The following is a 26749-nucleotide window of genomic DNA, read 5'->3' as shown; positions in this document are numbered from 1 at the left end:
TCAAGATGTTTTCATTTAAATATCTTTGAGCTGCCATATACGTTGGAAAGGTAGTTTCCTCTTTTTTATATCACTAACTTTTGCGATGAACATATTCGTCTTTTCTGTGCTATGATAGGAGCATCTTTCATTCTGGTACATATTCTTTCGTTAATAAATCATGTGAATGAACAACATGTTTTACTATTCCGTTTGCTATGTAAGTGAACCAGTTTAAAATAGTTTTAACTAACGCAAACGTTTATCGTAGCGCAAGTGCATAAACAATAATTTTTGTTTTCTGATTTGGTCTACAGATGTACAGAGTTTTTTTTTGGGGGACCTACACCGGAACAAGAAAACTATAGACAACGAGAAAAGCTAGGATTTTCTAAATGTAATCCAGCAACTCGTAGTGACAGCATTTGAGTTCTGCAATTTGAATGCATCAGCTATTAAGCTGGCACCATACTTACCTCACTTGTCGGCTCTTGTAAACTACAGAATTATATAGATGTTTCTCCGAAAGTCAGATGGTATATCACCAGACTCATACATTCTACACACCAATGTGGATAGTCACTTAATTGCCACCTCACCCGATTATTTTAGAGATTATGATGAAATGTTATCTATAGTCTCTGCCTTACTCGATCTTTATTCTGCTCTCTTAAATTCTGATTCTAATACTGGCTCCCCAGTCACTTCTATATCGACTATTGTTTCTTCTCCTATCACGCCATCGAGTAAGACTTCGCCCTCACAGAGGCCTTCAATTTACTCTTTCCACTTATTCCATTTGACAATGGAATTCCCAGTGCACTTCTAATGTGACCATCCTTGCTTTTAATTCCACCAAAGGTTGTTTTGACTTTCGTATATGCTGAGTCAGTCCTCCCTACAATCACGTCTTTTAAGACAGCTTCACATTTTTCATGCAGCCATTTCGTCTTAGCTTCCCTGCATTTCCTATTTATTTAATTTCTAAGTGTCTTGTATTTATGTATTCCTGAATTTCCTTCTTTCATGGATCAGATGAGTCTCAGGGTGGGGCAAGTAAAACATTTCTCGGAGAACAGAGTTCCGGGGTACAAAGAAACACAGCAGAGCAAAAGAAACACAGTACTTATCTGACTATAATTGATGTTGAAAGTGACCATCATTCATCTCTTGCCACGTTTATACCCTGGTTAGCAGATTCCTAAAGACGTATCGAAGCTGGACTGCTGGAATTGCTACAAACTCATTCGAAATGTTCTGCTGCAGTTCTTGAAGATTATGAGTGTTGTCGCGATACACCTTGGTGTTAAGTCTCCAGACGCAAAGTAATCGCACACTGAGAAATTAGGTGGCCAGCAAGGGCCGCGACCAGACTGACCTCTACTAAAAACTCAGTCAAATTCGTCGATTGTGTGAATGTGCTCCACTGTTCGGCCAGCTGTTTGGGCACCTGCTCGAGCCTTTTGGAACTGTAGGTCTTTTCCTCCTCCGTTAACGCTGCTACATATGGTGCCCGCTCGTTCGAGTCATTTTCGTTTGCCCTACCCTGTACTTTCGTATTCCACATCATTGCACATTGATTCTTCCCGATTAGTCTTTCAAACTTCAGCCTACTCTTCATCTGTACTAAACTATTATGTGAGTCAACATCTGGTCCTGTGTATGCTTTACAAACCTGTATCTCATTTCGGACCTGCCTGACCATGATGTAAACTGACTGAAATCTTCCCATATCTGTCATCCTTTTTCAAGCCTATTTCCTCCTCTTGGGAGTCTTTAACAGAGTATTCGCTGTCACTAGCTGAAATTTATTGCAGAACTCTTTCTCCTCTTCTATTCCTAGTACCAAGCCCACATTCTCCCGTAACCCTTTCATCTGCTTCTTCCCCTGCAACCACTTGCCAATCCCCTATGACTATTACATTTTCTTCTCCCGTATCCTCATATACTTTCTTCATCTGTTTATCTTCCGCTTCCGACCTCCGCATATATACCTCAACTATCGTTGTCGGTGATTGTTTGCTGTCGAGTCTAATGACAACAACCTCATCACTGAACCGTTTGCAGTAACTCAACTCCCTGCCTCATCTTCCTATTCATAACGAATCCTACTCCCACTATAACGTTTACTGCTGATATTACCCTGCACTCGTCTGGCCAGAAGCTCTTCACTGACGCCCACTATATCCATACTGACCTCGCCCTTGGTAGTCCCCTCCCAGAGATTCGAATGGCGTACTAGTCCGGAATCTTTTGTCAATGGAGAGATCATCATGACAATGTCCCATTTACAGGCTACATGTCCTATGTGTACACATTATGTGTCATTACGCAGTGGTCTCCATTGCCTTCTGCATCCTCAGCCGTTGATCATTGATGATTATTTCACCTTGGGTAGTTTCCCACAGCAAGAGCAAGAGCTGCGTTGAGCCTCTAACCGATTCTCCGCCCTCTTTGACAAGTTCGTTGGCAGAATGAGGGTGAGTTATTATGCCAGAAGTCCTAAGCCATTATTCCTGATGATTTTTATTCAAAAACTGAGCAGTGGCGGGGTTCCCAACCGGGACCGAAGTTGTTTTAGTTATTGATCAAAGAAGCTAACTCTAGGCCACAGGTATTACGGTATATGAATAACAAGTTTCACATAATATTAGCTATGTACCGGGTACATATTTATTCCAGTCTTCTATTAGTTCATCTCTTCTTTCCATTTGTCTTCATCTTGACCACCTCGCTGTCAATCTGCTTCACATACTCTCTGTCAACCGCCTCCACATTCCACTCCCTCTCCGTCTCCTCCTTCCTCTTTCTCTGAACATTCCCGGTGCCTTCTCTTCCTCAATTTGTTCCTCCCCGTGCCCATCTGATCCTCCCCCTATAATTCCATTTCTTCCCCCCCCCCCTCTCTTTGTCCATCTCCCTCTTCCCACTATCTCTGTCCATATCCTCCTATACACCACCTCCTTGTTCGTCTCCTCTTCTTTCCTTTCTCTGTCCATTTCCTCCTCTCCTCTGTCTCTGGTAATCTCCACTTCTTTCACTTCTATCTCTTCCCCTCCCCATATCCACTTCACCCTCTCCCGAATCTATGTCTATCTCCACCATCCCCCTCACTGTCTCTCCATCTCCTGCTCCTTCTCTTTACACGTTATCAAGCTTACCCCAGTAGGATGCTGGAAATTATTACCCCACAGCATTCCTTTCGATATGTAACTGACACATGTACCAATTTGTGTGAAATCGTTCCACGGGTTTTCGATGCACTTTTTGCCCGTGTGTTTTCCAGTGTACATGTGACCTATATTTGACATGTATTTAATATATTTCAACGTATTTGTGCACATAGTTCATGTGTATCACTAGCCAGTTATGGCCTGCAGTTTTCACTCAAAATGGCTCTGAGCACTATGGGACTTGACTTCTGAGGTCATCAGTCCCTATAACTTAGAACTACTTAAACCTAACTAACATAAGGACATCACACACATCCATGCCCGAGGCAGGATTCAAACCGGCGACCGTAGCGGTCGCGTGGTTCCAGACTGTAGCGCCTAAAACCGCTCGGCCACTCCGGCCAGCCAGTTTACACTCAGCTCAGTGTTGTACAATGATGTACATATGCAGATGCGCATAGTGATATACATGCCTAATGTCTGCGCAATGGTTTTTGTAGAGAATTAGTAGTAAAGAAGTGATAAATTAAAACGTCATGAATGATGCAGCAGTTTTGATTCATCGCAGTGTCTATAACGGAATACGTTCAAAAATGTATGCCACACAATAACATATTTTTCTAGAAACATTGAGCGGCATATGTGCCTAATGTCTGCGAAATGTTCTGTGAATATAGCTAGTAGTAAAGAAGTAATGAATCGAAAGGTTACATATGACGCCGCAGTATTTCGCTTATCTTAGTACTTGTCATCATATCTACAAAACTATGTGTAGTAGAATGGTACATTTTTGTAGGTAAAGCCCACACTATGCGACGTATGTGGATACTGTCTGCAAAATTTGTTGCAGATAGTGTTGGTAATAAAGAAGTTATAAATTAGACGTCATACTTGAGGCGACAGTTTTTCATGCATCTCCGTGTTTTACGTCATATCTCCTGAAATATCTGTCGTACAATGATACAATTTTTCTAGTACATTCGTGGCATATGTGAATACTGTCTGTAAAATGTGTCGTCAGTATAGGTATTATCAAAGAAGTAAGAAAATAAAACGTCATGCTTCATTCAGCAGTTTTACTGTATCAGCAGCGAAAATGCAACAAGTAATAAGCTTTTGTCCTGCGATCATTTTGTACGGCTCATCAGCGAGAAGAAATATCATAAAGGTTTGAAATTATGTGTTTGTTGCAAGTCTCTAAGTGCTCTCACACTTAAAACTGGATAACTGAAATGTGTGTATTCTCGCTACGTGGGCTATGCGCTTTTTCACCTCCATTCCCCACCCTTTTGATAGGCAGATTATTTCCAGGCAGTAAGTGATGTGTCCGCAGCTCGTGGTGTTTCGGTAGCGTTCTCGCTTCCCGCCCACTGGGTCACGGGTTCAATTCCCGGCGGGGTCAGGGATTTTCCCTGCCTCTGACTGACTGGGTGTTGTTGTGTCGTATTTATCATCACCATACATCCCCTTTACGGTCGGAGGAAGGCAATGGCAAACCACCTCCGCTAGGACCTTGCCTAGTCGGTGGTGCGGGTCTCCCGCTTCGTCTCCTGCGCTCTTCGAAGTATGGGACCTAATCTTCATCATCATTATCAAGTGATATGCGGACCAAGTTGGTTGAAATCGGTCCAGTGACTTAGGAGGAGATCTAGAACACACATGCGTACATAAATATGTAAACTCATTTTTCCCGTATCTGTGGATATAGACAGGAACTTTTCTTTTAGTTTTGATCACGGCTAATTCCTGTAGGAAAATATCACACATTGCGTAGTGCGATCTCTCAGACAAAAGGTAGTGTCGACAGGTAGCAAAATGACAACCTCGAATCGTTTGCAGTCGTTGATCATTTGTAAGACTCAAAGACTTGTATATAAGTACTCGATTTCGTACTGTGTCGATGATCGGCCGACGGCGACCCTGAAGTTTTCGCCGTACTGTCCGGAGGAGGGCAGGCGTGTTTGACGCTTCTACGGTCGATCTCCAGTGAGTTGTTGGCGGCTGCTGAACAGTGATGGATTGGCTAGTAACCCCAGCGCTTCCCGGAATTTACAGCTTCCACGCCGGGAGCAGTATCCGCCACCACAGCGAAAAGGCAGTGCCGCATGCTGCTACAGAGGAGCTCCTTTTCCCTTTAGCGTGCTACAAATGTACAAATAAAATACGGTCCCAGGTTTCTTTACTTACTGGACGACAATCAGTTTTTTACTTTCACATTATCATCGGTTGGAGCTGGGATCTACAAACAGCCTCAACTCAAAGTCGCAGAAATTTGTAAGCCAGTGATGGTCGTCCGATAGATAAATAAATAAGGAACTATTACTTTTCGATCCCGGCATTCTTCAAAATGATTATTATATCGTCCTCGAAGTTTTGTCAAACTCCTTATCATTGACTGCATATGTAAGAGAGGAAGTCCCTTCTCATTTACAAGGAATTAAAACATGCTGTTTGTGTCCGGTAGGCATCAAAGAAATTAGTGCTGTGACAATGAGCATGATGTGTTGCTAGAGCCTTATATTTCTTAGTATAAGGCATCTGCAGTTTAACGAAGTATACAAGTGATAGTGCATATTTATTTGCAGAAGACATACCTGTACAGTTTATTGTGATTCTTATTGTATTAATACTAATCTACTGTTTAAAATAAGCATATAAAAAATTGTTATGGTATGTGAGAAAGGACACTAAAGCCAAATGTCTGATGTGTTTTCCTTGTCTGACCGTTTATTGAATAAGAATTAGTAATACTTGCACAGTTAAAGAAGCTCGCACTATCGCTGATTAAATTACAGGCAGGGAAATGTTTGGCTGCGAGTTCATAACATGAAACAGTAAAACAGAGAGGAAAAAACGTAATAATTCACCAATTCCAATCAGCATCACATGAATTAGCTCCTACACCCCCCCCACAAACCCCCCCCCACCACACACACACACGCACACACACACAAAAACACACACACACAAAACACACACACACACACACACACACACACAAACACACACACACACAAACACACATACACAAACACAAGAGCACACGCAAGCAGAAGCCCTTGCAAACGCATGTGAAATATCAATTGATTAGAACGCCACAGCATATCATAAGAACAATGAATTGTTTAAATAACTACATCGATGGAAGCCTGTTTGTAAAAATAAGATTCATTTCCACTTTAACGTGGTTATGGTATAGTGGAATGGCATGACCTTGATATGGGCCAGCGGGTAGTATAAATGTCCCAAAAACAGAGGACAGGTGCAGTACTTGGAATGGCATGACCTTGATATGGGCCAGCGGGTAGTATAAATGTCCCAAAAACAGAGGACAGGTGCAGTACTTGGAATAATGCGCAGACATCACTCCATCTGATGCTGGAACTTGACTGAGGTACCTGCAAATCATTCACAAAATCGTTGTAGTATACGTGAAAAAATGAAACATTTGTGTGTATTATTATTGTTATTATTATTTCATTTCTGTATGAACGATTGTCGATTATGCAGACTCTGTACAAAAAAAGAAATAATCTTTTCTCATTTTTATGTTTGTGCAGTAATTATGTATCTATATTTTTGCAAATAACGTCTGTGGTCGGCGAATATAGAAATCGAAGCAGACAATGATAATTACAAAAGATATCAAAGATGCATATTAAATTCCCTATAAAAGTGGAGGCTAAAATATTACTCTCTCTGTCTTCATGTAGCCGTTTAAGTTGTAAGACCCTGTAACGCTCGATTGAATGCTTGGTTAACTTTCTTTTGTTCCTTGTTCGAGAAAGACGCCATTGGAGGCTGATGAATGAAAAAGGTGTGTACTTTATATTTATGTTGACTTTTGAGTATAGAAAATGTTAAAAATATTTGTAATAATTTATTGCTAGCTTGTCCAGTATTTCATTCCACATTTTTAGCCGTTTTCAGCGTATTTAAAATTTTTCATGACGCAGAGCTGTGCAGAGATGTGCAGAGATCGCGGGAGCCGTTGCCGCGGCAAACTCAAATTACATTGAATGAAAGCAATTTTCCCGCAATTAAGCGGGCAGGTAACGGTACATTAAAATTATTTCTTTCAGCTTTCGGAGAGTGAATGGTGGATTTTATTATGTTATTTTCAGGCGGACATGGGCAACTCCTATTACAATGTCAGTGACGCCAATAATTTAAGTAAATTGGAGCAATAAAATTTTACATGAGTGATATCAAAGACTGCTATGATGAAACCTATTCTGGCTAATAATACAAAAATCTAATTTAATTTTTTGTTTCATGCTCTAGTGTTAGTCGCGGAAATCAATAGTGTTCAGATATTAAAAAATCCACCGCAGCTTTTACGTTTAGTGAACATTACTGTAACTTCTGTACGTACAATAAGAGTAATTTTCAGTGCATTTCAGAGATGAAAGTAGCGAATGACATGATTAATTTCATAATTAGTTACAGTAATGATACCGTGTTCCATTTCTAACAAGCCAGATCAGGGTTACATAAAAATAGTTTGCAAATTAAAGATCACACTTGCACAGCAGGATATCTTGTAGTGTTGTGCGAATCGCCACGTAATAGATCAAGATGCACAAAGTTAAAATATTTTCAACTGCAGAAACTAATAGAGAGAATCGCATTTTATCTGTTGTGCTCGCAACAATAAGCAATATACAGTTAATTAAAGTATTATGCCGTATAACCTGCATTTAAAGTAAAAAGCGCGGTGGGGATTACGCGACAAAAATAAGATTCATTTCCACTGTAACGTGGATATGGTATAGTGGAATGGCATGGCCTTGATATGGGCCAGCGGGCGGTATAAATGGTTTTCACCCAAAGCAGAGGACACGTGCAGTACTTGGAATAATACGCAGACATCACTCCCTCTTCTGCTGGAACTTGACTGATGTACCTACACACTTCGTCTCACAAGTAAATTTATTAGTTTCTGTGTGTCTAATCTACAGAACGGTCTACTTTTCAACATCAGTCTATACTTTTAAAGGTTTCTTTTTTTTTTTTAATCATCAGTCATCTGACTGGTTTCATGCGGCCCGCCACAAACTTCTCTCCTGTGCCACCCTCTTCCTCTCAGAGTAGCATTTGCAACCTACATCCTCAATTATTTGCTGGATGTATTCCAATCTCTGTCTCCCTCTACAGTTTTTGCCCTCTACAACTGCCTCTACAACCATGTGTTAACAGGCGTCCTGTCATTCTGTCCCTTCTCCTTGTCGGTGTTTTCCGCCTATTCCTTTCCTCTCGAATTCTGTGCAGAACCTCCTCATTGCTTATCGGTGCACCTAATTTTTAACATTCGTCCACAGCACCACATTTCAAACACTTCGATTCTTTTCTGTTGCTGCTTTCCCACAGTCCATTTTTCACTAACATACAATGCTGTGCTACAAACGTATATTTTCAGACATTTCTTCCTCAAATTAAGGCCTGTGTTTGATACCAGTAGACTTCTCTTGGCCAGGAATACCCTCTTTGCCAGTGCTAGTCTACTTTTGATGTCCTCCTTGCTCCGTCCGTCATTGGTTATGTTGCTACCTATGTAGGGAATTTCTTAAGTTCATTTACTTCATATCTTTCAATTCTGATGTAAAGTTTCTCGCTGTTCTCATTTCTGCTACTTCTCATTACTTCCATCTTTCTTCGATCTACTCTCAGTCCTAATTCTGTACTCATTAGGCTGTCCATATCATCCAGCAGATCATGTAGTTCTTCTTTACTTTTACTCAGGATAACAATGTCATCAGCGAATCGTATCGTTGATATCCTTTCACCTTGAATTTTAGTTCCACTCTTGAACCTTTCTTTTTTTCCGTTCATTGCTTCTTCGATGTTCAGTATGAACAGTCGATTCGAAAGACTATATCCCTATCTTACATCCTTTATAATCCGAGCATTTCGGTATTGGCCATCCACTCTTATTATTTTCTCTTTGTTCTTGCACATATTGTATATCACCCGTCTGTCCCCCTAGGTTATACCCATTTTTCTCAGAATTTCGAACATCTGGCACCATTTTAGATTGTCGATCGCTAATTCTAGGTCGACAAATCCTATGAAAGAGTCTTCATTTACCTTTAGTCTTGCTTCGATTATCAATCGCAACTTCAGAATTGCCTCTCTGGTGCCTTTACCTTTCCTAAAGTCAAGCTGATCATCATCTAACACATCCTAAATTTTCTTTTCCATTCTTCTGTATATTATTCTTTGTCAGCAACTTGGATGCATAAGCTGTTAAGATGATTGTGCGATAATTCTCGCACTTGTCAGCTGTTGCAGTCTTCGGAATTGTCTAGATAATATTTTTCCGAAAGTCAGATGGTATGTCATCAGACTCATGCATTCTATACATAAACGTGAATAGTCATGTTGCTACCTCCCCTAATGATTTTAGAATTTTTGATGGAATGTTATCGATCCCTTCTGTCTTATTTGAGCTTAAGTCCTCCAAAGCAGTCTTAAAGGTAAGTATTATTATCACACTAATATTCGTATTTAATTAGTCCAATGTAGATTTTTTCACAAGTAGCAATGTAGCCCACATTGGCAAGGTTGGAGAAGACCGCTGGTGGGGATCGAGTAGAGTGGTCCGAGACTGCAGTGAAGCAAGCGGTCTCCACTGTTTTGAAACACGAAATGATCGTAAGGGCAAAGGAAAATAATATAAGCTGTAGCGAATCAGCAGACATCTGTAACACCTGATATGGGGTTTTTCAAACCAGAATTTCAAGAAAATCAGGAAGAAATGCTTGCAGAGAGCACATGAAAGATCTAGATTCCAGGTTCACGCCAGTAGCTGTGACTAAGTTTGAGAAATTGTCTTGCGATTTGGCAGAAAATTTAAAACTGCCTCACACCATTAACAGAGAAAAGAAACTGGTAGGTAAAGACTTCTACTAAAACTGTATGAAGAAGGATCCGGAACTGTCTTACAGAAAATCTTAATTCTTAAGTTTAATGCGTTATTCACCTCAGTACAACAAATAGTCTACCTAGCGTTTGATGTAGCACGTGAGCAGGAGTTTGCAAATATGATAGAATGCTCCAAATTATTGGGTGTACATACTGATGAAAACATGAAATGGAAGAATAATGCTGCGAGCACCTAAAACAGTTAACTTCAGAAATTTTTGCTTTCGGGTACCGTAACTGATAATATTGGAAACAAGCGGACTAAACGTCATATAACTTGCATATTTCTATTTATAATATCTTATGGAATAATTTTCAGGGGTAACCCACCTCTTGAAAAGGAAGCATTGATAGCACAAAAGCGAGCAGAAAGAATAATATGCTGTGTTCAACTACGGACGCCATGTCAGCACTTCTCGAAAGATCTACCGATTTTAACTGCGCCATCAGAAATATTTTCGTTAGTAAAATTAGTGGTAAGCAATCCATCACAATTTAAGGAAAACATTGAGGTCCATTCATACAACATTAACGAATTTTTATTTGAAGTGAAGGACCTAATTATCCTCCAGAGTGTATCGCACTAGCGTACGGGACATAATCTTTGTTAAAAATTCAAATATAATTTTTTGCAAAAAAAAATTTACCGATGATTTAATCTGGTTGCAACTCATGTCTGTTGCTCCTCGTTACCTCTCTCGAACGGCCTATAATTTTGTAGTATACTTGATAACTGGAGATTATCTTTCCTTCATTCGTTTCTATAATGATTACGGTGTCCCCTTACTAATTATGCAACATTTATATGTGTTCAGATAATCAAGCCGTTCGAAGTAGTTGGTTTGGTGACGTGATGATAGCGCGCCATCAGCGCACTGTCAAATGTGCATTTGCATTTTCACAAGTCGAGCCTGCAGTGTAATTTTCTTTTTAAGTAGTTCCGTTATCGCTGCTATAGTCACGAATATCCTATAATGAAGTGCAATTTAATATTATCGTTATTCTGCGTGACCCAGCTTTTTCTGCTCTCGAACGGCATGTGTTAAAATATTTTATCTCTGTGATGTAAGGTTTTGTTAATACAGTTACTTTATTGTTTTCCCATCAGTCAGCATTCGTCTTTTCATTTAAAGTTTCGCATATATAATTTTGGTTTCCCAAGTTTCTCAGTAACAGAACTTTAATTTACAATGATCACTGCAGTAATGAGGTTTATTAGCACAGGAGTTTTGTAGATGTTTCTACAGTTTAAAGCACGTATTGAGCTTCGTGTTTTTATTAGTCTCAATTTTTATGTTTTAACTAGCATAGCACTAGCAGCTGCAGTAGTTTGGAAGTAGTAGCAGCGCAGCATTTATTCATTTTGCGAACGAGTAGGCCATTTATAATTTACGTGTGACAAAATTAACATTTCCACTGTTTCATGCTTTACAAGCAGGCCATTTTTGATGGTTATTTATATTTCATATTTTCTCGCAGTCGCATTGCTTGTATTCTTGATCTTGTTACATTTAACAGAACATCAGTACATAGGTTACATTTCTGTTTAACGTTTGTAGATTCGAATACTTTTCAAGAATTCAAGATTACTTAAGAACTTAAATGCTAGTTTTAATGTTTCACCACGAGTTGAACTTCACACTATCACACAGACAAATCATCAGTAAATATAACTAGGCATTACCACACAACAAGTCTAATTAGCCATTTTCAATACTGCCCTATAAAAAGATTAAAGAAATGGAAGAAGAAACGAAATGAGACTTCACAGGTTGGGACAGTAAGTGCAACGTTTCATTGATTTCAAAATCGAGTGATAATGGGAATAACTCGGCAGCATGAGCGTGGTTATTCGTATGACGTCACACCTGCTACTCGGGTGGATGCACCCACTGATTCGGTTGTGAAAGGTGTCATACAGTCGTATCTTCTCCTGAGGCAACCTGACCCACAACTGTTGTAACTGGCCCTTTATCTCCTAGACAGCCGCACTGTGACAGAGGTGAGCGCCGACCTGAACCCACAGGGACACACGTAATGATCTTACTAGCCACCTCAACGCCACGCAAGCAGTTCATAGCGATATGTGCCGCTTCTGAACGAGCCTTGTCCTATTGAAAAATGGCACAACTAAACTGACTACGAGATACAACACATGAGAATACTATATCTCCAAGACGAGCCATTGTGGCGCCAGACTAAGTTCCTTCAACCACTACCAGTCATGACGTGATGTCATATACTAGTCTTCTTACACCATGACATGACGAGTAACGCCACTGCGCCTCTCCAAAATACTGGAGGAATGAGACGTCTCCCCAGGTTGCCGCTATACTCGTCGACAAAACTCAATCAGAGTAGTGCATTACTGTGATTCAATGCTGAACACAACGTGACGCCAATTATCAGCAGTCCAAGTTTCCCTCTCGCGGCACCACTCCAAACGCTGCCATTTGCGTTACAATGTTAACGAGAGCCTGTACATGGAATGGTATTTCCCTCGGCCAGCTAAATGCTAATCTCTGACGATAATTGTGCGAAGACACAGAACGTTATAGGGGGATGGGAGCTGCAGATGTGAAAGAGTTACGATATGCTTGGTGCACAATATGGCGATCCATACTTGTGGTGGTCAGACGTGGTCGACCGGAACCCTGACAACGAGTATGCCTGCCCTGAAGTCGGCTTCAGTACAACGTCGTGCCACTGTCGTATCCAGATGCTCCACAAATGGAGGCATTGCACGATCTGACCAACTGGCCAAATGAAGGGCCCCCCCCCCCCCCGCCCCCAATGAGACCCACTTCAGATTCCGTCTCACACGAGAACATGCCATCTTCATATCCTTCACAGTGATCACTCAATATCTGACACTGTTCAGGCACCTTGTATACACTATCATGGGTAATAACAAAATTATACACCAACACTAGTTTACTCTGGTCGCTATAGTAACTGTCACAGACAACTGCCACTGTAACATTTTACTTACCCATCGCTGATGAGTACACGTAAAGAGCTACAATGACAATGGACTATTTCTTCTCGATGCTTCATCTTTGGTCATTCGGCATGTATACGACGATTACGTCGTTTCCTGACCCAGCAAAGCGAATGTACTATTTCAAGTCTTCCCACTACCACTGGTTTTATTCTTCATGAATTACACCCTCCTCCACCCCCACTTCCTTGTATCGGCTTTCCATTTCCAGTTGCGCTATCGGTGATTGTTTTTGTTTGTAGTACTCACTAGTTCATAGGATCAGTGTAATCAACATTATTAATGTACTACTTTTGTGATCTGAATTTGGGCTTCAAAAGTTTGACGACGAATCACTTTTTACAGGTCATCGGCCGTTCCCATTTGACCAAAGACCTCCCCAAGACCTTAAGGTAAAATACACACATAAAAAAAAGTTTTTGCATCACCTCGGTTTCGAGTGTTCCGGAACCTGTACAGAAAATCGGAAGAGAGATCAACATAAATATAATTTCCGCCCTTTCCATTGCTCACGAAAACCACACATTGTTTGTTGTACCACCATACAGCAAAGATCGTCAGATGTGGTGGACCAGATTTCTGTACACACCGGTACCTCTCATACCCAGTAGCACGTCCTTTTACATCGGTGCATGTCTGTATTCGTTGTGGGAATACGATCCACAAGTTCAGCAAGGTACTGGTGCTCCTGATTGTCCCACTGCTCAACGGCGATTCGGAGTAGTTCCCTCAGACTGGTTGGCGGGTCACGTCGACCATAAACAGCCCATTTCAATCTATCACAGCCATGTTCCACAGGGTTCGTGTCTGGGAAACATGCTGGCCAGTCTAGCCGAGCGATGTCGTTATCCTGAAGGAAGCCATTCATAAGATGTTCATGATGGAGACAAGAATTGTAATCCACGAAGACGACTGCCTCGTCAATATGCTGCCGATATGGTTTCGCTACCGATTGGAGGATGGCATTCACGTATCGTACAGTCCCTCCATGACCACCAGTGACGTACGTCGATCCCACATAATGACACCCCAAAACAGCAGGGAACCTCCGACGATTGTCTCGTTGAAGGCATATGTGACACTAATCGGTGAAGAGGATGTGATGCCAATCCTGAGCGGTCCATTCGGCATGTTGATGGGCCCGTCTATACCGCGCTGCATGGTGTCGTGATTACAAAGATGGACCTCGCCATGGACGTCGGGAGTGAAGTTGCGGATCATGCAGCCTACTGCGCACTGTTTGAGTCGTAACACGACGTCCTGTGACATTATTCAACGGTGGTTTAGCTGTCAGGGTTCCCCGAGCCATAATCCGTAGGTAGCTGTCATTCACTGCAGTAGTAGCCCTTGGGCCGCTTGAGCGAGGCATGTCTTCGTCAGTTTCTGTGTCTCTGTATTTCCGCCATGTCCGAACCAAATCGCTCTGGTTCACTCCGAGACGCCCTTGTTGAGAGCCATTCCTGGCACAAAGTAACAATGCGGATGCGATCGAACCTCGGTATTGACCGTCTAGGCATGGTTGAACACAGCAACACGAGCTGTGTACCTCCTTCCTGGTGGTATAACGGGAACTGATCGGCTGTCTGACTCCCTCTTTCTTAGGCGCTGCTCATGCATGGTTGTTTACATCTTTGGGCGAGATTAGTGACATCTCTGAACGGTAAAAGGGACTGTGTCTGTGATACAATGTCCACAGTCAACGTCTACCTTCAGGAGTTCTGGGAACCGGGGTGATGCAAAACTTGTTTATGTGTATGTATTAACAGCTTCCTAAAATCCACCTTTGTGATACTCATGAACTCTGTTTCGTATGAAGCTACTGGAATTATTGTTCTACTATGTGCTTGATTTAGGTTCGTCTAATGATCTTACGTGATACAAATTATTGAGTTAGTTTCTACTAAAGACCATTCGTGACGTAAATTATTGATGAAGTATGATTTGGGTTCATTAATGATTCTCTGTTATGTCTGGTCTGTAGGTGTTTTTTGTCCTCGTTTCTTCCTTAGCCAAACGTAGATTTTCGACTTACTATCAAGGTTTCTGTTCTGGTCCTCTGTGTACCACAGTTCCTTTTGTCTTCTCAGGGATGATTTTCAGAATGAAATTGATTGCTTTTTGGACAATGTTCCTCACTCGCTGCTACCTATGCAGCTGTGGCTGTGGCATGCTCGACATGGGTAGGCGAATGCATTCCGTCATTGTAGCTCGCACCTTTCTCACTTCCGTCTAACTTTGAGATAACTTTGTTCAGTACTATGCTAAACACGATAGAGACAGTATCACTTTTTCGCAAAAATTTGTGTAAATATCACGCTGTCTATATACGCGTGGTAAAAATTTGGCCTCTAGCTGATACAATTCTTGTTTTTTAAAAAAATTCGCAGAAAGTCGTGAAATGCCAAAGAATCAGAATACCACAAGCTGCGACATGGTCGCGAATTAAACAGTGACCGGAATTTAGAGTAAATTTCCTTTACTTCACGTCAATAGTCACACATTTTTTGTTATCAGACTATCGGTTTCGGTCTATAATGACCATCTTGCGATCTGTTTTATAAAAACATGTCCTAAATAGATCTGAAGATGGTCATTATAGATCGAAACCTGTAGTATGATCACAAAACAAAATTGTGACCATTGACGAAGCAAAGAGAATCAGAATACTTTAAAAAAATATGATTTACGTCATCTAGAGAGCAAGTTTTACTGTGTGTAAAATCTCAGAAACATTTAGAAACTCCGTAGAACATCCAGGTATACGTATATAGTTCGCTGAGCAACAGTATTAAAGGATTACTTTGTCGAAACACCTCAGTTCCACCTATTGCGTAACTTAATTTGGCTCGGTGGTTGGTGCATGCTTCCTCTGTTATGGTACCAACGCGTGGCGTCTTGGTACGTAACCCTCAGGCTTGACGACACTGCGAATAGAAAGGTGTCGAGACATGCAAAAGTAAGGCGACAGCTCAGAAGAAGTTCATGTGACGTTTAAGGTGGGTTAATGATGTCATATTGGCACTCAACTTCACCACAATTTTGCCAAACGCCACCGTGGACGTTACACGCCATGGGGAGATCGTCACAGCCCTCCTTATCCAGACAGAGCGAGGTGGTGCAGTGGTTAGCACACTGGACTCGCATTCGGGAGGGCGACGATTCAATCCCGCGTCCGGCCATCCTGATTTAGCTTTTCCGTGATTTCCCTAAATCGCTCCAGGCAAATGCCGGGATGGTTCTTGGCACGGCCGACTTCCTTCCCCATCCTTCCCCAATCCAAGGAGACCGATAACCTCACAGTTTGGTCTCTTCCCCCAAACAACCTCCCACCTCTTATCCACTTTCACCCCTTCTTTTGACGCTTCTGCGATGGAGGATAGAACCACGACGCGGTTTTCTTATGAGTGACCCAGGAAAATATTTCTATCACACCGTCGCTCGTAATGGGTACGAAAAGGCCTCAAGGAGTGGCGTAAAGGATTCATAGAAACCACCCCTTTCCCTGGAGCTTTGATTCTCATACGTTTCGGGACTGGACTCAAACCTCGAGCATAATTTTTATCGGAAAGTTAGCTATCTCAGCGCACTCATGGTAGAGAACCAACAGAGCTTTCGAATTGATGCGTGAGTCGCACTCTGAGAACACAATCTCTTTTGACCTACTAGAGAAATACAAAGATATCATTTGAAGTTCTGCCCAAGCAAACAGTATTAACTACCAAAATAAATGTTCAAAGTTTATTTTTTTAAGAAAATCAAAGTGAAAATATACTGTAATAAATATTGAACTAAAGGTCAAAATGTTACTGACAAGGGGACCTTTGACCTCAAACGCTCTGAATTGCATGAAACCATGCTTAGACTAACACTCGATTATAAAAACAACCCTAGTCTGTGTCATTTGCATGAAAAACTCGGTACATGTCTGCTAGCGCCCTCAGACTGTGGCATGTTGGAGCCGGACTAGCTTACTGCTCAAGCTGTGTGACTGGCATAAAATCCGCGCAGTCAGCTGGGTATGCGTGGGGAGAGCGGTAGTAGCGGCGGTTACGGGCAGGCGCTGCAGAGGAGACGTCGAGCACAGAGGTGAAGTGGTACTCCAACTGAACCATAAGCTCAAATTTTTTCGTAAATATTTATTGAATCCCCTCTACGCCCGCATGTTCATGGTGACCATTCAAAAAGATCTGCAACCTCCGCTTTGATTAATATCCAATAAGAATTCCGCTGCATGCAGCGATTTATTTTTGCTTGGCTTGTTAACCATTTGTAACTTTCAGTGCAATGTCGTCTGTAGCGAATTTTGAGTAAAACCTACACATTTCTCTTGGTGACACGTTAAACTCTGCATCTTTTATAAAAACACAGCAAAATTTTAAACAGTGTCTCTAACATGTGCAGACGCAATTGCGAGAGAATTCTGAAACGTGGCTTATTGAGTTTAGTAAGTGAGGAACGAAGAAAAAGTAAAAGCAGGAGCTTATTAAAAAAAGCACATCCTCGCTACAAAATAAACGTGTAACGTCTTCACATATGTTGTGCCAAAATCCATAGCATATCCCGTTTCACCAGCTACCGATGGCCCCTAAACATTACGTTCTTTCATCGTAAATTGTGTAGTTAGCGGAATAACACGGCAGAAAATGAAGTTTTTAGTGCTGTCACTTGACTAAATGTCCTGCGGTTTGCTGTGTAAACTGTGTGCTAATTAATCCTACCAACGTGGTCCACATATACGGGACAAAGTTGCGACATGCTGAACATAACATAATAATTCAGAGATATGATAGGGATGACACAGAAATACATGATGTAATACTGGACAGACATACTGATTTTGAAGGACAAGTAAAACCTGAATGTGTCTCTTCAAGCAGTATACGACCTTCATATACAGAGCAACAGGAACAGTTCAGTCAAAATGAGCACCGACTACCTCCACCCAAACAGTCGGGGCTCAGTGTATTAGGTGATACCGATGACAGCATACTAGAGTTCTTCATGAAGATTATTACAGTCATGGCTTCAATTTATAAAACAGACTAATGAGGCGCTACAAGCGCATTATAAGTAAATCAGATTGCAGATTAATTCTAAATTACGTGTCTAGCAAAAAGCGAGGAGGAACTCATTTTAATGGAAACAGACTGTCGCAGGTGCAAACTACAAAAGTTCATGTAATATGGAAATCTGGTAGAGTAAGTTCATATGGATCTACAGTTCACTACTGCCATTTGCAAGTATGGGCACTAGAAGCTTTGAAAATGGTTGTCTTGGGCAATTTCAGTACTTCTATTTTTTTATTGACTATCTTAAGTTAGAATATGGCAATTCATGCAGGCATTTTACTACGTTTGTCACACATAAGGACATACAAGACGATAATATTCGTAGTATGTCAGAAGGCGCAACAGCTTTTGGAGGAAATCACAACATTTATGACAGAGTAGGGTGTGGAGAAAGGCAGTGTTCGGAAGAATGACTGGAGTCAACACCAGTTTGAAATGTCTCCATCATCAAAACAGTCTCACAGAGGAGAGGAAACAACACCTAGTCTCTTGTAATCCATACATAGCTTTATCCACAGCTACACTATTGACGTGGCTTTATCAATGACAGGCAGACTAGCAAACAAGTTGTACATCTGTTTTAAAGAGGCACAAATACTTTCGGCACAAATATTTGATGCAAACTTTGAAACAACTTACCCACTAAACAGTGGGTAAAGAACAAATGAGACTTTCTAATTTCAGTGTGGCTGCTATGCGATTCCTGGTCAGATCATACACATAGTACCTTTCTAGATGCATGTTTTCCAAACAAAGATGTTGTGCTGAAAACATTGGTGTTAACTTCTTAGTCAATATAAGCTCTATGTCGGAAGTATTGCTGATTTGTAAGACTACAATGTGCCACACCACAAAGAAGATATTTGATCGTTATTACATCATCAAACTTCACTATGTGATTTATTGTCAGTTTTCTACAACAAAGTATATGCGTATGTTGCAATGCGCTTGGAGGAAGCCAGTTTACGATAGCCACGTACCCGTATCATCATCTGAAATTGTAATTAGTATGGCTGTTGATAATGGACTGCTTGGATGCGAAAGTGCTTTTGAAAATAAAAACGTAGCTTTAATGAGGTGTGCATATTGTTCTCTTCCACTTTGTTTTAATCACTTCGTCGAAATCCCGCAACTGCACTATAAGGACCAATACAATCACTAAGAGTTGTATACGATTTGTGTGTTTTGCATTTTTATAATTACTATAAGCAGGGGGTCCTTGGCACTGTTGACTGAATATGTAATGACACACTGACATCACTGAATTATTTATAATTTCACTACGATTGTATTGATCTCTTGTTACTTCGTTACTTTCTAGTAAAGCGTCGCTCATGGTTGAACGCAACGTTTTGCATGCAAATGACTCAGACCACTGGCATTTTTTTCTTTTTTAATTGATCGTGTGTGTTCTGTGTATGGTTTCGTGCGGTTCCGAGCGGTCGGTGTCAAAGATGTCCCATGTTTGTGAGAGATCAGGATTAGTTCAATCGCAAAGGAAGAAGAGTTGGGTAGTTGGAATGACGAATAAAAATTAAAAATGTTTGTTCAAATTATTATTCAGTTACTCGAAGAAATATTTGTTCATCATTTGTGAACAAAAAGCGAAGACAATAACAACAAAATTCAAATCCAAAGAAATGTATTGCCTCAATTAATTGTTTTTTGTAAAACAAACATGTAACTCGCTAGTTTCAGAGTATTTTTCAGAACAATCATTTAATCTCACACATCGTCAAAAAGTTTGCTTCACGTTTGAATGTTTGGTGTATTAATAAATATGATCAAAAGATGCCACAGAGTGCCACAGTGTATTACATCACATGAAAGATTATATTTCATAACAACAATGTAAGAGAGTAGCAAAAGGGCCCATTCAGTGCACTGTAATATAAATTACTAGGCAAACAAAATCGTGTACATAAAAACCAACTACATCCCACACACTACTTGCAATGATACAAAAAGACTATTCATTGAACAAAAAATATTAACAATGGTTACCTCAAAAAAGTAATAATGAAGTAAATGGCGGCTGTCAATTTCTATTAAACCAAAATTTCTACATCTTATTTCTATGAAGTACTCAAAGAAGTAATGAAAGCTGAAATTGACTACACAGCTTCGGCTATTTTTTTAAACAATGAAATTTTACATCTTTTAATAATAACTTTAAGCGCAATACAGTTCGGTGGACAAGAAAATGAAGAGAAAAAGAACATAAAAAACGAACTCAAAAAACGGACAGCAAAAAATAGCCATTATCACTGCACTAAAATTTGTTGCACAAAAAATGGACAGCAAGAACGAACACGAAAAATGGATAGCAAAAAGTGATGGCAAATTTGAAAGTGCGATGATTTGGGATAAAAATTGCACAGCAAAAATTAACAAAAAATGAACAGCAAAACTGGACAGCAGAAAATGATAGCAGATTTGAACGCACTAGAATTTGCGGTAAAAAACTAAGAGCAAAAATTGTTAGAAAATTTGAGGGCACTAGAATTTGGAAAACAAAAAATGGACAGTAAAGAATGGATAAGGAAATCGGAACCCTTAGATCTACACACAATTCACTAGAATTTGGGGCACATAAAATGGACAGCAAAGATGGGCATAAAAATTAAACTGCAAAACTGATTGTAAATTTGAGCACAATACAATTTCGGACAAGAAAGATGAACAAGACATGGACAGCATAAAAGGAAACAAAATAGGCACAATAAGTGGACTGCAAAGGAACAGCAAAATGGGCACAAAAAACAAAGCAACAATGGACAGTAACAATTGACAGCAAAAGCTGACAGCGAATTGGAGTGTGCAAGAATTGAACGCAAAAAATGGATAGCAAAAGAAAAGCAAACAAATTTGAGCACACTAGAATATGCATTAAAAATAAATGGATAGAAAATCTGACCGCACAAGAATCTGGGACACCAAAAAATTGATAGCACGAATGGATAACAAATCTGAGTTTACTTGAATTGAAAAAAAACTAAATGGACAGCGAAAATAGATGACAAATTTGAATACACTAGTATTTAGCACACACAAAATAAAAAAGAAGGTGAATACAAAAAGTGAACAACAAAAATGGGCAGCAAAAACTGATAACAAATTTGAGTCCAGTAGAGTTTGGGACACAAAAAGATGTACAGCAAACATGTATAGAAAATTTAGGAGCACTAGAATTCAAAGGAAATGGACAGGAAAAATTGATAATAAAACTGAACGAAAATTTACCCTGTGGGCACACTGACTTCACTCATTGCCACACTTGTCCTTCGTTTGACCTTCGTTTCCGTAAGTTTGACCTCCTTTTGACCTCTGTTGACCTTTCTTAGCCATCTATTTCCTCAAACATGTCCATCTGTGATGTTTATTTTCTGTGACCGATTTTTTAGTCCAATTTTGCTGCCCACTGTCCCTTTTCATTATTTGTGCCCCAAATTCTAGTGAACACAAATTTCCCATGAGTTTTACTGTCAATTTTTTTGTTAATTTTTGCTGTTCATATTTTGCATCTATTTTGTTGTCCATTTTAGCTGTCCATGTTTGTCCATTATTGTGTGTAGGTTTGATATCCAATTTTTTGGTTCCATTTTTGCTGTTTATTTCTTGTGCTCATTTATCCTGTTCATTTTTTATATCCCAAATTCTAGTGCACACAAATATTCAGTCAATTTCGCTGTCTGTAGTTTTTGTGCAGTTTAACTGTTCTTTCTTTGTGTCCAATTTTGCTGTACTTTTTGATACCTAATTTTTGTTCTTTTTTGTTGTCCATTATGGACTTTCATTTTTTTGTGTCAGTTTTTGCTGTCCATATTTTGTGTCCCAAAATTTAGTGGGCTTAAGTTTCCAGTCAATTTTGCTGTCCATATTTTGTGCCAGTTTTTAATGTCCTATTTTTGTGTTCATTTTTAGTGTCCATTTTTGCTGCTCATTTTCTTGTGTCCACATTCTAGTCAGTTCAAATTTTCAATCAGTTTCACTGTTCGCTTCATGTGTTCCTTTTTTCTGTATATTTTTGTGTCCATTTTTGCTGTTACTTTGAGTTGTTTGTACTTTTGTCCATTTTATGCCCATTTCTGCCCTCCAATTTTTCTTTCCAGTTTTGCTGTTCATGTCTTGTGTACATATTTGATGTTCATTTTTTTGAGTCCATTTCTGCTGTCCACTTTTTGTGTCCATTGCACTCAAATTTTCATTTAGCTTTGCTGTCCATTAGTCTGTTCACATCTTTTGTGACCAAAATTCTATATCTGTCAAATTTTTAGTCAGTTTTGCTTTTCGTTTTTGTCCTTTTCTCTTGTTATATTTGCTATCTATTTAATATGTCCCAAATTCTAAAGATTTTTATATGAACGTAAGGCTAGCGATTTGCTAGTCCACTATTTTGCTGTCCATTCTGTGTGTTCCAAATTAAAGTGTGCTCTAATTGGATGTCAATTTTTACTTTCGATTTGTTTTTGTCCCAAATTCTGGTGCTTTAAAATTTATTATCCATTTTTGCTGCCTATTTTCTTGTGTTCACTTCTAGTGCACACAGATTTGCTATCCACGTTTGCTGTCAATACCTTGTGTCCCAAAATTCTAGTGCACTGAAATTTGCTATTAATTTTTCGTGAACGTTTGTCGTGGTCATTTTGCTGTTCATTTCTTGTCACGCAATTTCTAGTGCATTAAAATTTGCTATCCATTCTTGATTTACCTTAGTTTTTTTCCTAAATTCTAACGTGCTCAAATATTTTGTCCATTTTTGCTGTCCGTTCCTTTTGTGTTCAATTCTAGCACACTTAAATTTGGTATCCATGTTTGCCGTCCGTTCTCCTTTGTGCAAAATTCTGGTGCGCTCAAATTTCCATTCAATTCTTGCTGCCCTTTTTAGTGTCAGTTTCTACTGGTCATTTTATGGGTCCCAAATTCTGGTGAGCTGAAAATTGTTATCTGTTTTTGCTGTCAATTTAGTTTTGTTCAGTTTTAGTGTACTCAAATTTCCTACCAGTTTTTGGTCTCAATTTGTCTTTGTCTCTAATTCAAGTGTGCTCAAATTTCCAATATATTTTCACTTTCCATTTTTGTGTTAATTTTTGCTGTTTGCCGGCCGGTGTGGCCGTGCGGTTCTAGGCGCTTTAGTCTGGAACCGCGTGACCGCTAAGGTTGCAGGATCGAATCCTGCCTCGGGCATGGATGTGTGTGATGTCCTTAGGTTAGTTAAGTTTAATTAGTTCTAAGTTCTAGGCGACTGATGACCTCAGAAGTTAAGTCCATAGTGCTCAGAGCATTTGAATCATTTTGCAGTTTATATTTTTTGTGCCAAATTCTAACTCAAATTTGCTGTCCATTCTTGGTGTCCATTTCCTTGCGTGCTAAATTTTAGTTCTCTTTAATGTGATATCAGTTTATTTCTGTCTATTTTTGTGTCCATCTTTGCTGTCAGTTTCATGTGTCCCAGATCCTAGTTTGCTCAAATTTGATATCAATTTTGGTTGTCCAATTTTGTACACCAAGTTCTAATGGGCTCAAATTATTATTGGAAGACATAAAATTCAATTGTTTAAAAAAAACTAGCTGGAACTGTGTAATTAATGTCGAGTAAGCAGATAATTTCATGTACCTGACATGTAAGTGAACGAAGAAACCTGAAAATAATTATAAGGTCTTTCATAACCTGAATTATTTGATTGTTTCGTTGAAATACGATCTAGAATTTTTGGCTTAATTGAAATCGGTTGCCGCTGCCTGGTTCGTTATTACTTTTTTGGGCTATCTATTTTTTTAATATTAGTTGTTGAATAATTAATTTTTTTATTACCAACACACGTAGTATGTGGGATGCTGTTGATTTTGCTCACAAGTTTATATCCTAGTGTACTGAACAGGCCAACTCACTGAGGAGCCCCTGATAACTATCTTTTCCGGCAGCGAAAAAGGGAGACAAAGAAAGGGGACGATCATGAATTTTGTGTCATTTCTTGGCGACTAATTTTTTTTTTAGTTTCATGTAAGTTTCCTCTTCTGAATCTGATTCAAAATTGAAAAAAAAAAAGATTTTTCGTCTTCTACGGTTACCTCATCGTCAGCCGATATCATGGACACTTCTTTGCCTTCTGTAAATCTGGATTTCATTGTAAGCCTCTTTTCATCAAGGAGAGCAAATAAAAATGTTGCGTTCGCTTTTAAATTGTGAAAAAAAATATGTGTATTCCACATTGTATGTGCAGTGACGAGAAAATCTCACTTTTTCGCCATGGAGCTACCAGTATTCTCCAATATTTGAAGAGATACATCTACTGTTTTCGCTGTCTTTTGCACAAAGCCAACAACTATTGCACTGAAAAGTTTTCTGTTGCATTATACTAAAGCTTCAGCAATAATTTTTTTAAATGTACTGTCTTATTGCGGAAGCTCTGGGTATAACGCTGTTTTATGCAGTCAAACTCAGTGTTCCTTATCAAATACGTTGAGTCCAGAGCTATATGTACCTATGAAGACGTACCTGTGTTCGAAGTTTCACTGTTTTGTGGGGACTACTCCATGTTGCGGCGCCACGTTTAAACAGAGGTTGAAGTAAAAATGTCCACTATTTCCGATGATTCTGAATGTCCAGCAATACCTTAAAAATTACATTTCCGTATCATTTTACAATCCATTGTGGTAATGCTGGCATTTCTTTTCAATTTCATCAAATTTGCGAAGGACACCATGAGCCTCACTTGCCACACATAAATTTAATAGAATTATTTTACTTTTCTCATTAGTTAGGAAGAAAAATTAATGAATTTAGATTAATTGATAATTGTTAGCCACTGAGACAATGCTCACGATCTCGGATCATATTTTCGACTGGCATTTACAAATTTAAACTAAGTATAATTGGTGGTAATGAACACACATCTGTTATCTGGAATGGCGCACGACTAGCGAGCGTCGCAACTTTCAGTGGGGGTAGTGTCAGACTTAACACACGTTGCTGTTGTTACTAGTGCTTGTTTCCAGTGCGAATTTACAGTTTGAGATATTATGCGTTGTTAGTGGGACGTCAGATATGAGCGAAAGCAATACTTAGTAATACGAAGGCTAAGAGACGTGGCAAGTATGATGTGGTCATCGTTACTGTAGGCTTTGCAAACTTCTTAAAAATCACTTGTAGTTTTCTACGATTTGTTCATGGTTTCCTTCAGGTAGTGTATTGCTCACATGAACTAGCCTGTTGTGCTGATTGTTCAAATTAAGATGTACACTGAGGTGGCAAAAATCATGGGATATGTCCTAATATCGTGTCTGACTTCGTTTTATTGGACTTCATTTTGTCCGGTGTAGTGCAGCAGCTGGGCGCGGTATGGGCTCATCAAGTCTTTGAATGTCTCATCAGAAATGCCGCTTCTATAATCGACCAGAATTGCGAAAGAGTCGCCGAAGCAGGATTTTATGCACGAACTGACATGTAGATTAAGTGCCATAAATGGTCACTTGGAATCATGTCGGGCGATCAGGGACGCCGAATCATTTGCTCGAACTATTCATAATGTTCCTCAAATCAATCGCGAACAACTGCCGCCCGGTGACATGGCGCAGTGTCATGCATAAAATTTCCATCGTTGTTTGGTAACATGAAGTAAATGAATATAGAAAATCGTCTCCCAGTAGCCGAACATAAACATTTTCAGTCAACGATTGGTTCAGTTGGGCTATAAAGGCCATTCCATTCCATGTTAACACAGACCACACCATTAAGGAGCGACGACCAGCTTGCACAGCACTTTGTTGACAACTTGCGTCGATGATTTAGAGGGGTCTGCGCCCCACTCGAACCCTGCCATCATCTCTTACCGAGTGAAATCGGAAATCATCTGACCAGGCCACGGCTTCTCAGTCGTCTAGGGTCCAACCGATATGGTCACGAGCCCAGGAGAGGCGCTGCAGGCGATGTTCTGTTAGCAGAGGCATTCGCGTCGGTCGTGTGTTGCCACAGCCCATTAACGGCAAATTTCGCCGCACTGTATGGACGTTCGTCGTACGCCTTACATCCATTTCTGCGGTTATTTCGCGCAGTCTTGATTTCTGTTAGTACTGACAGCTAAACGAAAAAGCCACTGCTTTCGGACGTTAAGTGAAGGCCGTCTGACACTGCGTTGTCCGTGGTGAGATGTAATTCTAGAAATTTGGTATTCTTTGTTCTAACGGCGACCGGAACGGTCGCGGGGTTGAAGTAACGGAAAGCCCGGCGGAACCCGCGAACAACAACACAGCGGGAGAGGACGGACACGACCAACGAAGGACAGAACAAACAACAAGATCGAAAAAACGGAGTCACAAGAAAACCTAACAACCACGTCCACTCGTACACAGATCAAGAAAGTAAATAAGCTGTTTGAGGCGAGGGGATGTGTCCAGAGACGTACGCAAGATTAGACTCGCTGGCTGGATTTTTTTTTTCCTTTATTAAGTTTCGATTCCCCCAAAAGGGGGTGAGCTGGCAGCAGCTTATTACGCCGCTCTTCAACCTACAGAATTTGTTTTAAAAAGATTAAGGTAATAAAAAATAATAACAGTTGGCGATAAAATCGGTGACTTAAAGGTAAAATGGCAGAAAATTCTGG

Source organism: Schistocerca nitens, chromosome 9 (genome assembly GCF_023898315.1).
Source record: "Schistocerca nitens isolate TAMUIC-IGC-003100 chromosome 9, iqSchNite1.1, whole genome shotgun sequence".
Classification (NCBI taxonomy): domain Eukaryota; kingdom Metazoa; phylum Arthropoda; class Insecta; order Orthoptera; family Acrididae; genus Schistocerca; species Schistocerca nitens.
Note: the sequence above shows the minus strand (reverse complement) of the source record.